The sequence below is a fragment of the Melospiza melodia genome, chromosome 5 (genome assembly GCF_035770615.1).
Source record: "Melospiza melodia melodia isolate bMelMel2 chromosome 5, bMelMel2.pri, whole genome shotgun sequence".
Classification (NCBI taxonomy): domain Eukaryota; kingdom Metazoa; phylum Chordata; class Aves; order Passeriformes; family Passerellidae; genus Melospiza; species Melospiza melodia.
In genome coordinates, this window is record NC_086198.1 from 92053026 (window position 1) to 92065181 (window position 12156).

At 56.6% G+C, this 12156-nt stretch overlaps 1 protein-coding gene across 1 annotated transcript in view; it reads left to right on the plus strand.

Annotated features, from left to right (window-relative positions):
- Window positions 1–6636: 6636 nt before the first annotated feature.
- Window positions 6637–12156, plus strand: part of LZTS3 (leucine zipper tumor suppressor family member 3) — a 54854-nt gene continuing 49334 nt past the window's right edge. Inside the window, exon 1 of the mRNA XM_063157864.1 lies at window positions 6637–6837. The gene's annotated coding sequence lies outside the window, so the exon portion shown is untranslated. The remainder of the gene's footprint in view (window positions 6838–12156) is intronic.

Sequence of the window (12156 nt, forward strand, 5' to 3'; positions counted from 1 at the left end):
CTGGGTGGAGCATCTCCCCATGGGATGGTGGAATTTGATCAGCCATGCAGGGACACTCACTGGCCTTGGACAGAAGATAATTAATGATTAATGGCCCATGAACAGAGGAGATCTTCTGGAGAGAGGATTGGCTGTGGAAGAGATAAAGAAAAAACTGCCCAATGAACAGAAGAAAACTGCCCCACCTCTGACAGATGGGAATAGAGCACACACATTGCCTTGCAATCTGGGACATCAGGAAATCATAGAGTCACAGCTGGAAGGGACCTTAAAGACCACCTAGTTCCAACCTGGGGCTTTCCACCTTCCACCATCCCAGGTTGCTCCAAGCCCTGTCCAACCTGGCCTTGGGCATTTCCAGTGATCCAGGGGCAGCCACAGCTTCTCTGAGCACCCTGTGCCAGGGCTCAGCACCCTCACAGGGAATGATTCTTTCCCGAAGGAGCAGCCCTCAGTGCCCAATCTTTGCTATCTTTAACAACAACCAGCTCCCACTGACTCCAGCATGATCCCAAGGATGCCCTGCAGCCTCCAGGGCTGCACACCCTTGGAACACACTCCCAAAGAAAAGGTTCCTTGCTCTTTCCCCACTAAACATGAACCCATAGAGGTGTAAAAGCTGCCAAACCCGAGCTGTGCCTGCAGCCTGGCATGATGGATGGCAGGGCTCAGCTGGGAGCTGTTTAATTTGGGTGAAAGACACTGTGTGGGAAGCAGCCCTGCCTGAGTTCCAAGGTGTGTAGGAGCCAGCTCGGTTTCATCTCAGCTGATTCTAGCAGCAGAGCGTTGCTTTGGAGAAAAGCGAAATGCCAGGAGCTGTGGAGGGGGATGGAGGTCAGGACAAATCTCCCCATTCACTTTTGCAGGGATGAGAGAGCAGCAGTGGTGCTTTCAATGGGAATTTTTCCATGAAAGGACTGTGAGAGATCTGGTGTGGTGCTGAAAGAGGAGATAACCTGCAGCCTGCCTGCCTTGGCCAGCTCACCAGGCTCATAGCCCTGCACCCTCACCTGGAGGAAGCCCTGAGGTTATTCCCAGCAAAGCCAGCAGTGTCCCCTGAGCATAAAATCACTGATTGGTTTGAGTTGCAGAAGTCTTTTATAGGTCATTTAATCCCACTGCTGCCATGGGCTGGGACACCTTCCACCAGCCCAGGTGGCTCCAAGCCCCATCCAGCCTGGCCTTGGGCACTTCCAGGGATCCAGGGGCAGCCACAGCTTCTCTGGGCACCAGAACAAGTTGTTGTTCAACACCAACCCACAAAAACCTGCCAGGGCTTTCCCATCCTCACAGGGAACAATTCCTTCCCAATATCCCATCCAACCCTGCCCTCTGGCAGTGGGAAGTCATTCCCCTTGTTCTGTCACTCCCTTGCCCAAAGCCCATCTCCAATATCAGTTCTTCAAATTCCTTTGGAGAAGAAGAATTAAAGAGAACTTTACAGAACCCCATAACCCATAGATCTCTCCTTCTTTGCATGACTCCCCAAACATCTCAATTTCTGGTGCTTCTCCTCAAAATCCAGCAAAACCATCAATATCCCCAAGAAAGACCTCCTGCTTCTCCCCAATACTTGGAGAGACCTCCTTGCTCCTGAGCATGTTCAGCCTGCCATGATGAGACAGCCCTTGGCACTGGTATTTCTGAGCACCCCCAAACCATCTGCTCTCCTTTCATCCCTCTTCTGGGTCCCTGTGAGGAGGAGGAGACTCCAGCTGAGAGAAAGGGACAGGCCGCCCACTTGTGCTGAGTAACCATTGCCAAATTGGATGCCAGCACACACACACACACACACACACACACACACACACACACAAATATTTCCACCAAGGCTGCTCTGAACAATGGTCCCTTGATGATTTGCTGTCTCAAACTCTTCTGCCTTTGGCAGCGCTCCATGGGGAACAGGCAGTTCAGCACTGCCCTCCACATCCATTGTGCCACGGGCAAGGAACAGGACACAGTGATCCCTGCCCTGGGAATTTGCAAGATGAAGGCTGGCACGTGGGCAAGGGCAGAGCTGCATCCTCATCGGTGCTGGGGAGAAAATTCCTCCTCCTCCTCATCACCACGGGGCCTTCACTGCCCAATTGGAAAGCCTGGACACAACCCCAGCCCCACTTTGTAATCATCTTCCCAGATTTCCTTCAAACATTGCTGTAGTGTCTACAAACCCATGGGAAGAAGTTAGGGAATGCCCAGCCAAGGCTGGGCAGACCATTTTTCCAAGGGTGTGACAGAGTAGTGACACCCTGAGTGGCACCAGAGTCACATCCTGATGATGTCCTACCTGGAAGGTGAGCACCAGTGATGGAGGAAGCACTGGGAGATGTGTGAACCCAGGAAATGGGGTGAGCTGAGCAAAGTCCTGCTTGCACAAGGTGAGAACGAGTTCATGGTTCAGGGAATGCAGAGATCAGAGCAGAGGGGAAAAGGACTTTTTTTCTTCTGAGGTTCTAAGAAACCAAATGTTTGATCTGATTATTATTTGTGATATTCAGAGGTCTTTGCCCAGCCCTGGATTCTCTGCCCTGCTGGTTCCTGCTTGCCTGGAGAGATCCTTCCAGAAGAGACCCCATCCATCTGCACGCAGCGATCCCGGCTTTTGCACCGTCTACAAATAGTTGGTGCGTGCTGAAAAGAGCAGATCTGAAGCCACAGTTGGCAAATTGCACCAACAAGCATATTCCCAGCGAGGCATTGTTCCAGTTTGTATATGTCTGAAAAGAACTGTTCAGGCATATGTTAAAGTTGGCACCTTCTCCCAGGGACTCGCTGCAAGCTAACGGCTGGAGCATGATCACCACAGCAAGGCACACAAAACACTCAGCAAATAAGGGAAAACAGAGTCCACTCAGGGTTTGAGCAGGGCCAGGATGAGGATGAGGAGTGGGGGCAGAGTGCTGTCCCCCGGGGAGAGAGTTCATCCCAACCTGCCACAGGGAATCTGCAATGAATGGAGGGGGATTGGTGTTGAGGGGGAGAGTGAAAATCCTGCACATAAAACACTCAGAAAATAAGGGAAAACAAAGTCCAAATTTGGGGTTTTAGAAGGGGCAGGATGAGGATGAGGAGTGGGGGCAGAGTGCTGTCCCCTGGGGAGAGAGTTCATCCTACCCTGCCACAGGGAATCTGCAATGAATGGAGGGGGATTACTGTAGAGGGGGAGAGTGAAAATCCTGCACACAAAACACTCAGCAAATAAGGGAAAACAGAGTCCAAATTTGGGGTTTTAGAAGGGGCAGGATGAGGATGAGGAGTGGGGGCAGAGTGCTGTCCCCTGGGGAGAGGGCTCATCCCAACCTGCCACAGGGAATCTGCAATGAATGGAGGGGGATTACTGTAGAGGGGGAGAGTGAAAATCCTGCACATAAAACAATCAGCAAATAAGGGAAAACAGAGTCCACTCAGGATTTGAGTAGGGCCAGGATGAAGATGAGGATGAGGATGAGGATGCTGTCCTCTGGGGAGAGAACTCATCCTACTCTGCCATAGGGAATCTGCAATGAATGGAGGGGGATTGGTGTTGAGGGGGAGAGTGAAAATCCTGCACACAAAACACTCAGCAAATAAGGGAAAACAAAGTCCAAATTTGGGGTTTTAGAAGGGGCAGGATGAGGATGAGGAGTAGGGGCAGAGTGATGTCCCCTGGGGAGAGGGCTCATCCCAACCCACCACAGGGAATCTGCAAGCACTTGGAGGGATTGGAGTAAAGGAGGAGAGTGAAAATCCTGCACATAAAACACTCAGCAAATAAGGGAAAACAAAGTCCACTCAGGATTTGAGTAGGGCCAGGATGAAGATGAGGATGAGGATGAGGAGTGGGGGCAGAGTGCTGTCCCCTGGGGAGAGAGTTCATCCCAACCTGCCACAGGGAATCTGCAATGAATGGAGGGGGATTACTGTAGAGGGGGAGAGTGAAAATCCTGCACATAAAACACTCAGCAAATAAGGGAAAACAAAGTCCACTCAGGGTTTTAGCAGGGCCAGGATGAAGATGAGGATGAGGATGAGGATGCTGTCCTCTGGGGAGAGAACTCATCCCAGCCTGCCATAGGGAATCTGCTTTCTGCAATGAATGAAGGAGGATTGGTGTTGAGGGGGAGAGTGAAAATCCTGCACACAAAACACTCAGCAAATAAGGGAAAACAAAGTCCACTAAGGATTTTAGCAGGGCGAGGATGAGGATGAGGATGAGGATGAGGATGAGGATGAGGATGAGGATGAGGATGAGGATGAGGATGAGGATGAGGATGAGGATGAGGATGAGGATGAGGATGAGGAGTGGGGGCAGAGTGCTGTTCCCTGGGGAGAGAGCTCACCCCACCCTGCCACAGGAGATCTGCATCTGCCAGCACTTGGAGAGGGATTGGTATAGAGGAGGAGAGTGAAGATCCTGCAGCCCCAGTGCTGGTCCCAAGATAAACCTTATCAAAAGGCTCAGTGATTGGAATGGGAGGGAGTGGGGGTGTCCTACAGGCTCTGGGCTTCAACCCACCCAAGGAGGCAGCACCTTGCAGGGGATGGACTCACAGCACACTGAGGGTTCTCAGCTCTCAGGGATGTCTGGACCTGGCAAAAACTTCTTCCTTGGAGGTGCTGGAGACTGCCAAGAGGAAATATTGACCTGTTTTGGTCTTCCTTGGGTGTCCAATGACAGCTGCAGCTGGGGACAGGGTGCTGGGGTGGCCTAGTGGAGCTGTTACACCATCAGAGCATCTCCTCTTAGCAGGGCTGGGTTAACTTTTGGACTCAGTGATCTCAGGGGCCTTTTCCAACCTAAATGATTCTGTGATTCTGATTCTCAGCTGCAAAACTGGACCTGTCCCAGCCTAGGAATGACCCATTTTGGGTTGGGAGACTCATGCAGGCTCCCTCAGGGTGTCCAGGAGCACTCCAGTGTCCCTTGCAGAGGGCAGCTGGAGCTCATCTCCCATTAGGTGCAGCTCCAGGTTGGTGCTCAGTCCTGGACATGTGTGGTGGGGTGACAACTGGAGCAGGGCGCATCTGAAGCTGGAGTAGCACAAAAATCTCCATGAGCTTCCTGTAGGACACCTCCTACCTTTGCATGGTCCCCAAAAGAGGCAGCACTGCCAGGCTCAGAGCAGACCAGGCTGCCCAGGAGGGCCAGGACAGACCCCTCCAGGTTGTCCATGCAGGATTTGAATTGCTCCACAGCTTGGCAGTGCTGGTGGGAAGCAGCAGAGTCCCACCCACAGCAGAGGTGGCTTTGCCCAGCCTGTGTAATCCCGGTCCTCAGAGGCTGTCAGTAAATCAGGGAGCCTCAGCTGCCCTTTCCATCCCAGCAGGATCACACACAGCCCCTGGAGCTCTGTCAGCAACAACCTGTGCAGGGAGATTCTCACAGCCCGAGGTTCTGGGGGAGCAGCCGAGGGCCTGGCCAGCACCATTAGCAGCAATAATTAATTACCTGCTCTGCTGTTTCACTGGAAAGCTGCAGAATTCAGTAGCAGCAATTCCTGCCTCTTTCCTCCCTCCTGGGACTCCTGACAGACGAGCAGGAGGGGTGCAACCTCCATCTATCCATGGAAAGGCTGAGGGGAGAGCAGAGTGTGCTGCAGGACCTGAACTGGGAGCGTTGTGCCACCAACCTCTCCATGGGCAGCACCATGAGCTTCCCCTTTCCCTTTCCCTTTCCCTTTCCCTTTCCCTTTCCCTTTCCCTTTCCCTTTCCCTTTCCCTTTCCCCTTTCCCTTTTCCTTTCCCTCCCCTTTACTTTTCCCCTTTCCCTTTCCCTCCCCTTTCCTTTTTCCCTTTCCCTTCCGCTTTCCCTTTCCCTTCCCCTTTCCCCTTCCCCTTCCCCTTCCCCTTTCCCTTTCCCTTTCCCTTTCCCTTTCCCTTTCCCTTTCCCTTTCCCTTTCCCTTTCCCTTTCCCTTTCCCTTTCCCTTTCCCTTTTCCTTTCCCTTTCCCTCCCCTTTCCTTTTTCCCTTCCCCTTCGCCTTCCCCTTTCCCTTTTGGACCTCTCATTTCTCCTTGGAGAAGACAATCAGTGCAGTGTCACAGTCAGGAGCTGCCCTGCCTTCAGCCCTTGCCCATTTGGATGTCCCTTTCTCAGCTCATCCGTGTCAGAGGGAATTTGGGGAGTTTTCCCCCATCCCCTGCCAGCTCAGATCCTTGAATTCTCCGTGGGCTGGGAGAAGTTGTTTCCTCCCCCACACTGACCTTACATCCCCATTGGGGTTCAGGCTGTGCCCCCTCCACCCCAAAGGGAAACGGGAGGGAAACAGGGACCAGAATGGGATTTTCATGGTGGATCCAGGCAGGCAGACTTGGCTCCCACCCCGGGGCTGCCCGAGCCCCTCCAAGCCCAGCCGTGCCCCCCAGACACCCCCTGCCCCACTGCCGGGCTCTGTTCGGGGGCTCTTTTTTGGGGGGCATAAAGCAGGGGACAGAACCAGGGCACCGGCACACCCCGAACGCCCCGGAGCCCTGCTGGGGGGACGGCGGCAAGGCGAGGGAGGTGCGAGCATCACCCCAGGCGGGTCGGCGGGGACAGAGCCCTGTCCTGGGGGGTGGCGAGGCAAGAGTTAAAGGGAAGGCGAGCAGATCCTCCTCCATCCTGCCGGTGCTCGCTGTTAGGCTGCTGCTGTGACAGGGGGTGGGGTCGGGGCTGGCCGCCGTTTGCCGCAAGAAGGGGGGGGAAACGTGGCTGCGAGTGAATGTGAGTGTGTGTGTGTGTGTGTGTGTGTGTGAGTGCGAGTGTTGGTGACACAGGACAAAATGAGATAATGAGACCCCTCGGACGGGAGCGGCCGCCCGGCTGCCACCAGCCCTGATCGCGGCCCCATCGCTGCTGCCCGGCATCCCCGCCAAGAGTAAGGCTGGGAAGGGACTGGGAGCAACTGGGAGAGGGGGGAGGTGGGATGGGGATGGGGGTGATGATGAAGGGGGGGTCTCCCGCGGGTGGGGTGCACGGAGGGAGAGGTTTGATCTGATTATTATTTGGGGACCTGATGCTGGAGCTTGGCGCGCCCGAACCACCCACCCAGATGTGATTTGGGGAGGGGGGAGGGGAGGAGGATTTTGGGGAGGGGGTGGGGTGGAGGATGGGCTGGCAGCGCCGATTTCGGGTGTGACGGAGGGGAGGGAGCCGTGTTTGTGCCTAAAGTCGCAGCTGCCTGGATTTGGCCCCGCGGGGCCATCGGGATGTGACAGCACCCAAAAATAGAGTGCGAGGCGGGGAGGAGCGGCGAGGGGAGAGGGGGGGCAGACTCGTGTGCCAGTGCCAGGGCCGGGTTATTCCCCTTCGTCACCTTTCCCTCGCCTTCTCTCATTTATTCCTTTGATGTCGGGGAGGGGAGCGGTGCCCGGGGCTGGGGGTTGGACCGGAGGCTCGCAGGGCTTGCTGGCGGCCGGGTGATTAACGTGCAGTTGCTGGGAATTATGTCATTGCCTCGGTGCTGGGTGGCCCTCGCCCAGCAGCGGCGGTGGGGAGGGACGGAGGGAGGCAGCACGTCATGGCAGGGGGGTCCCCGCCTGAGGCTTCACCCCGGCTCGGTGGGAGCCCAGCGCTGCTCCCCATCCCCGCTTGGGACATCCCCCCGAGAGGCTGGGCAGGGATGGAACAGCGGCCCCCAGGCCAGGGGTGCACGCCCACCCCGCTGCTCCTGGGGGTCCCGGGCTCCATCTCCCGTTGTGGCCGCTCCCCGTGGCTCACCCCGCTCGGAGCAGGGGGAGGTGAAGGTGGGCAGCCCCTCTGCCACCTCCCACCCCGGCAGAGAGCGGGGCTGGAGCTGCTGCAGTGCAGCACAGAGCCCCATCCGCGCCCTGGGTGTGCCCGGGGCGAGCAGGGACCCTCTTTGCCGCCCCGTCCCCTCCTCGGAGCAGAGGAGAGAGCCTGGGGACCTGTGGCTGCCTGCGGCCAGATTGGTCCTCTGCTTCAGAGGAGGGTGTTGGGCTGCTGGATGCTCCACACCCTCCTGGGCATCCCCCTGGACATTCCTTGAGTACCCCCTGAGCACCCCCTGGGCATTCCCTGAGTACTCCCCGAGCATCTCCTGAGCATTCCTTGAGTACCCCCTGAGCATCCCCTGGACATCCCCCTGGGCATTCCTTGAGTACTCCCGGAGCATACCCTGAGCATCCCCTGGGCATCTCCCTGAGTGTCCCCTGAGCACTCCCTTAACATTCCCCTGAGAATACCGTGAGCACCCCCTGAGCATTCCCCCCTGGTTATCCCCCCTTGAATATCCCCTGAGCACCCCCTGAGCACCCCCTGAGCACCCCCTGAGCATTCCCTGAGTACCCTCTGGGCATTCCCCCCTAAGCATCACCTTGAATATTCCCTGAGCATCCACTGAGCATCCTCTGAGCACCCCCTGAGCATCCCCTGAGCACCCCCTGAGTATCCCCTTGAACACTGCCTGAGCATCCCCTCAGCATCCCCTGAGTACCCCTGGAGCACCTCCTGAGCATCCCCTGAGCATCCCCATCCCCTTCCCCACATGTGGAGCTGGGGAGGGAGCACAAGGCCCTGCCAGTGAGCCAGGTACAGACCCTGCTGCCCATCCACAACCTCTTCCCTCTGCTCCACACCCCGTGGAGCCCAGGGCAGCTCCGTGGGTGCCCAGGCAGTTCCATGAACCCCAGGGCAGCTCCATGGATGCCCAGGCAGCTCCGTGGAGCCCCGGGCAGCTCCGTGGATCCCCAAACAGCTCCCTGCATCCCGGGGCAGCTCCGTGGATCCCAGGGCAGCTCCGTGGATGCCCAGGCAGCTCCGTGGATGCCTGGGCAGCTCCGTGAATTCCCCGGGCAGCTCCGAGCTCCACGGCAGAGGCTCGGACAGGGAGGGAAGCAGGCAGGAAAGCTGCAGGGAGATGAGCAGTGGAGGTGGGAAGGGCGGGCACGGCTCTAGCGGGGCATTTCTGGCATTTTCTGCCCCACAGGAGGGAGGGGATGCCGACAGCTCCCTGAATTCCAGCTGGGAGCCAGAGGTGCAATGGCAGCCGGAGATGCCGCTTGCCCCGCGGGATAACCTTTGGCATCTCCCTCCGCTCCCAACACCCTCCGGCACATCCTTCATCCTCAAAGCTGCTCAGGCAGAGGATTGTGCCGGCCAAGCCCTCCAGGGAGGTGCTGGCATGACGGGGGAGCGCAGGGCACCCCAAATTTGGGGCAGGCAGGAGCGGGAGGCCGCTCCATCCCCCGGCCGTGCCCTCTCCGGGCGGGCTGGGTTTGTTTATGTGTGGCCCTGGTTGGAGCGGCGATCTGGCGTGGCTAAATATAGCAGCGATGCTGTCATCCGAGTTCAGCCTGGCTGGGGAATTTATTTTCTGCAAAGGCTGCGAGGCGAGCGGGCTGGGAACAGGCGTGGAAATGCCGGAGCCGTGCGGTGGTGCCCTGGCTGCAAGGGCAGCGGGCACCTTGTCCCCAGTGTCGCCTTTGTGATGGCAACAGGGCACAGGAGGGGTGGTGGAGGGGCTCAAATTGGCCCTGCTGGCTCGCTGGGCATTTAAACACAGCGCGGTGCCTGTGTGGCTTCAGTTCTCCATGCAGGGATCCCCTCCTCCTCTTCCTCCTCCTCCTCCTCCTCCTCCTCTAATTCTTCCTTGCTGGCGTTCCTAGGGATCAACTCCCAGCCCTCTCAAATGGAAAAGTCCCGCATGTGGCTGTGGGTATCTGGGAGAGAGCAGCAGCTCGTCCTACAAGAAGTGGGATTGGAGAGCCCTCCATCCCTGGGGGCTGCAGCATCAGCCCCGGGCATCCCCTGCTGCTTCCATCATGGTGAAAAGAGCACCTTTGATCACCCATCCCGGGAAAAAACGGGAAAAGAGAGAGAAAGGCTGGTCCCCTGACTTGCAAAAACACACCAGGCAGATGGGGAGGGTGTTTTCCACACATGCACTGTGAAAACCACGTTGCATCAGCTGTCGGAGCTCCATGTGGATGGAGCAGGAATGTGGATAAACTGGCTGCAAAAAAAGTTTCTGAATGGAGTTCTATCCCGACAGGGAAGGTTAAGAGTTAAGAGGGTGTTGCTGGAGCTGGTGAAGGGTTTAAAATCTGCTTTCTCCCAGGGCTGTCAGAGAAACCCAGCAAACAAAGGGTGAAACGAGATTTCTTGTTTCCCTTCTCAGAGGATCTTTCCCATTAGTCATTCCTGTCACAGGAGCTGGCAAACACGGTTATTATTTGAGGGATCTGAAAGTGAAATGGAGGCACACGAGGCCAGGAGCCCAGACACCCTTGTCCCTGGGATTGGGGAGCGGGCAGGCACCCCCCAACCCCTCTGGCTCCCCCACACCCCTGCTCCATGCTGGGTAAAGCCCCTGGATTCACCCTCTGGTTGTGGGAGCTCTTTCCAAGGTCTAGGGAGTGGCATCCCTGGTCCCTCCCATCCCAAATCATTCCAAGGTTCCAGCAGGACAAGGTGGCACCAGGAGCCATAGGTTGGGATGCTCCATCCTGGAGGTGGTGGTGGACCAAACACCTTGAGATCCTGCAGTAATCCAGGTGCTTCCCCAAAGCACCCAAAACTCAGCTCTTCCATCACCCCACAGCCCCAGGCACCTCCAAGGGGGAGAGGACCAGGCTGAGCCCCACCATGGGTGGGAGGAAGGTCCAAGGAGCTCCCTGAAGAGCAAGGAAAGCAAAGGTAACTGTAAGGCAGCCATCAGGAAATTGGGATTGCTCGTGCCTTGTGATCTGGGCTGGAGCCAAGAGCTGTCCTGGCAGAGGGAGCTGAAGGTCCCCTTGGGCCATGCAGGAGCTGCAGAAGTTCCTGCAGGGCTGCAAGGCTGGGGATCAGGTTATCAGGGATTGTGGCTGAGTTTCCAGCTCACAAAACTGTGGTTTTGCCTTGAAGATGTGAGTCCTGTTGGCTTTTTCTGGTTCCTGAGGCAGAAGGATGAGTTTTGTCTGGGCCCATTATGAGCCTCTCTTTCCTGCAGGGTCAAATCGTGATCACAGGCCAATGAGAAGCTCCAGAGCCAGCAGATTGGTTTAGACAGGTGTGATCCCAGAATCCCAGACTCACTCAGGCTGGAAAACACCTCTGGGATCACCGAGTACCAACCTTTGACCAAGAACCACCACCCCAACAAAACCAGAGCGCTGAGTGCCTCATCCACTCATTCCTTGCGTAATTCCAGGGACTGTGACCCCACCACTTCCTTGGAAAACCCTTTCCAATGCTTAGCAACCCTTCCCATGAAGAAATTCTCCCTGATGTCCACCCTGAGCCTCCCCTGGCCCAGCCTGAGGCCATTCCCTCTCCTCCTGTCCCTGTTCCCCCCGGCTGTCCCCTCCTGTCAGGAGCTGTGCAGAGCCACAAGGTCCCCCCTGAGCCTCCTTTGCTCCAGGCTGAGCCCCTTCCCAGCTCCCTCAGCCTCTCCTGGTGCTCCAGACCCTTCCCTAGCTCTGTTCCCTTCCCTGGATTCTCTCCACTCCCTCCAGCTCTTTCTTGTTTTGGGAGGCCCAGAAGTTTCCCCAGCACTGGAGGTGCCCCAGCAGTGCCAGCACAGGGGACAGGCACTTCCCTGGCCCTGCTGCCACCCCAATTCTGAAAAATTCCAGGTGCCATTGGCCTCCTGCCCACCTGAGCACACCTGGGCTGGTGTCCAGCCCCAGCACCTCCAGCTCCTGTGGCACCAATGGGCAACAGAGCCCGTTCCCTTTGCAGGAAAAAGGCAATCAGATCATTAACACATGCTGCTCTTCACACAACCAACCTCACAAATATTTATCAGCTGGAGAAACACACGGGCTCACAAGTTGCCAAGTAACATAACAAGAGGAGCTTTTAAATAAATATCTGTGCTTCTGTGGGTGAGGAATTAACCAAATCCCTTGGTGTGTGGCCCAAAGAGCTGCTTTCCTCTGGAAGGAGGAAAATAATGATCAGGAATAAAAAGAATGATCCAAAGCAGGAATGAAAACCTGGGATAAGCAGTGACTATCTGTCTGTCTGTCTGTCCAGCACTGGAGGGGATTCCTGCTGGGAAGGTCTGGGGAGTGATGCCAAAAGTTGGGAGCAGGATGGGATGGGGGGCTTTATTTAGGAGGGGAGGTGAGAACAAGCCCAGTGCACCAGGCTGGGTCTCATCCTGCACCCTGTGCCTCTCCTGAACACCCACAGGACTCATCTTCCCTGTAGGCTCAGGATTTCTTGTTGTACGAGGTTGTTTCTACAACCT